Source organism: Octopus sinensis, linkage group LG1, assembly GCF_006345805.1.
Source record: "Octopus sinensis linkage group LG1, ASM634580v1, whole genome shotgun sequence".
NCBI classification, from domain to species: domain Eukaryota; kingdom Metazoa; phylum Mollusca; class Cephalopoda; order Octopoda; family Octopodidae; genus Octopus; species Octopus sinensis.
Genome location: NC_042997.1, coordinates 202503366 through 202506474, shown reverse-complemented (window position 1 = coordinate 202506474; position 3109 = coordinate 202503366). Strand labels below are relative to the sequence as shown.

Below are 3109 nucleotides of genomic sequence, written 5' to 3'. Positions count from 1 at the left end.
TGCCTTCCTTTTTTTTTTTTTAATATATATAATATATACCTGATTTGAGCTTGTGGCCATCCATCCATAGAGGAATATTCCATTACCACTTGACTTTCTCTCAGATGATCTGTCCTGTGTCAAAATACACTGCAACCCCTTTTCCTAGCTGCCCGTGATCACCATCTGCTGCAGGTCCTTCCACTCACATATTTGTAGTTTATGCCGACATATCTACCTCCCCCGTTTCACTCACTCCATTTTCTCTTCCTCTCCTTTCTTGTCCTACTGGGGTAGCCAAGAATCTCCTCTATAGTAAGCTTGTCTTTTAGAGGAGATAGCAATGCAGTACATAAGATTTTTGTGTAGCTTCGATGCTGACTGGGATTTCCAAATTTTTTCGATTTGTTTCCTCCATTTACAAGTGCCCTGTTCTGAAAAAATGGTTCTAATGTCACATCAATGGATTCTCCATCAGTTTTTCATATTTGTAGTTTAACCTGACATGTCAACTTTAAAAAAAATTACCTTGTTAAAAATGTTTTTTCTGAAAGCTTTGTAATGAATGTTTCTCAAGAATCAGGCTAGAAATTTACAAGGAATGTTTTATTTTGTGATGCAAGATTTATCATTGATATTGTTGTAAACAAAATGTGGTCTTTTTGCATAAAAGTAGCAAAATATTCCTGGACCTTTGAAATTTAGTGCTTCATATATCATACATATAGATGCAGCTACTGCAGAGCAAAATAACATGCTTGGGTGCTGAAATTTTACCATTTTGCTATGTTGTCTCCCAGTCTTAGCTTAACTTGTACTGTCAGGCAAGCTTAACTGGCTGTCTGATACCTTAGTTCCTGTAGCTATGATCTGGGAATTGAGCATGCCTGAAGTAGGTAATAATTCTCCACATTGTGAGACTACATAGATGCACAGGTATGTGTATTCATGAGCTAGATATTTTTGAAATGTTTGAGAGTCTCTGACTAAGCAAGCATTTTCAGTTTTTGTGAATGATATTCTGAAAGATTAAGCATAAGTGGATTATACTGAATGATGGTTGAAAAAATTAATTTTAGGGAGTGGTGAAAGTTGATCATAAATAGCTGGACCTGACATGATTGCCAGTGGCCTTGTGATATAGGCCAGAAGAAAAAATGAAATTGGTTCAGCTGGTTCCTGTAGGTGTAGTCACAACTCCTTGGTTAGCATGCTTTGGAGGAGGTAGGAAAGTAATTTATGAACCAGGTATAAAGTGATTTATTTCATTCTTCAGGTATCTCATTTTATGTGCACAGGCTAAATGATCTAAGTAGCCATGTTTGAGAAAACTGCTATGATGGAAGATGTGACCTTTTGTAATATTGATAGAGCAATTAGCTACATTTGACAGCAAAGCATCAGGGAAATGGAATTTTCAACTGCATCAGTTGCGAGGACGGAAAAATCTGCATCCGTTACTGCCCTTGAAATCTTGTTATTGCTCATGCTTGCAAGTTTGGTTTATCTTTAGCTCTGCATTGAATTTTAAGTAATAATGGTGGTGGTCTTTCAATAGTTACGAAGAAATTCTTATTGGATTTTCAAGTAATCGTTTGGCATCTAAGTGTCACTTTCTGTAGTGACAAGCTTGGAACAAATCTAGCTATCTGCTAACCTGTATTAATCCATTTAAGTATGGGATTAATGGAAGGTATTGCACAATGTACTCTTGATGGGGGGAAAAAAAAAAACACATTGGGATAGTTGGATACAGCTTGTGGAATTTGAACCATAGATGGAGTGGTTGCTGTTGTTGCCAACTCCCTCAACACTTTTTTTTTTTTTTAGATGTGATTTTATTGATTGTAAATAGACATTATTGTTTAAATGATGACATTAGTTAACAGTTTGTGCAACTTTCAAAATAAGACCTGAACTTGCTCCCATGTATCTGACAGGCTTCTTCCCAGTCTGTCTACCTTATCCACTGAAGAGTTTGTCCTGGAGCTGTAGTGGGACTAAATCCCAGATATCCAGTTGAAACATAGCACTTCTTAATCACTCAGCTGGCTTTAGAGCATGTCTACAAGAGATTCTATATAATGCATTAAGAAAAAATCTTTCCAGGCACAAGCATGTCTGGCTAGGTCTTCTACAGCTCCTAAGCTGACTGATACCTTGTGAGTGAATAGGATAGATGGAAGCTTTGTATATACATATTTTGATGTTGGTTTGTTTACATTCTCTATAACTTAGCAAAGATGACTGGTAAAGTACCAGTCTTGGAAAGAAAAAAATAACGGGTTACTTAGTTGGACTAAAATCCTTCAATGCAGTGCCCAGCACAGCTGCACTAGAGAAATATGGTAAGCATTGAAGAAAAATGTTATGTCCCCTGATCATTTCTAAGTGTAAACGTCTACTTAGAACATGTGAATTCTTTGATGTAAATGGTTGTTCAGTGAAGTTCTGTTTATTGCTTTCCTTTATCATAGTATTTAAGACTGGCAACAGTTGGAGAGTGGAAGCTATATTTGTCACTGAATTTATTGTTGCAGGATCATCCATGGCAGATGCAAGAATGAGCTTCAATCAAAACTTTAAATTTCCAAACCTTGTCTAACCCCCACCCCCCACCATCAATCATAATGGAGCAGACTTTTGATAAAGAATTCCAGTCATGACCATTCTGAATTATTTTTTTTCTTTGCATCAAAGACTTTGTGTATGTGTGAGCATTGTAGTTTGCTTGAAGTTTTGTGGTACAAAAGTGGAAATGGAAAGTAACAAAAAGTTTTGAAAAAAAAAAAAACCTGTTTCAGGTGTAAAGGTTTTGGGAAGATTTGGCTGTATTTTCTAGCATGTTGAAGCTAGAAAAAATGTGCATGCAGAAAGCGATATCCATGTCAGCTTCAGAGATAAATGGAATGAACTGGGTAGAAAGATGGAGTTAATTAGCATTTAAAGTAGGCCAAAGGGGATTTATGAAAGTGGATGTAACATCAAGTGGATTGGTGATGCATTTGTATGTAATATCTGTCAGGATTTGCAATCGACACTTACACCAATCAGTATGAACCAGCTACCAAAGATAGAAATTTTTCTCTTATAAAGAGATTTAAACACATTCTGTCAAAATTTCATTCAA

General features: G+C 36.2%; 1 long non-coding RNA gene across 1 annotated transcript; it reads left to right on the top strand.

The window, feature by feature from the left end:
* Positions 1 to 803: 803 nt before the first annotated feature.
* Positions 804 to 2648, top strand: LOC118765818. Its single transcript, XR_005001700.1, has 2 exons — positions 804 to 915; positions 2520 to 2648. It is a non-coding gene; the product is annotated as an uncharacterized LOC118765818 (long non-coding RNA).
* Positions 2649 to 3109: the final 461 nt, after the last annotated feature.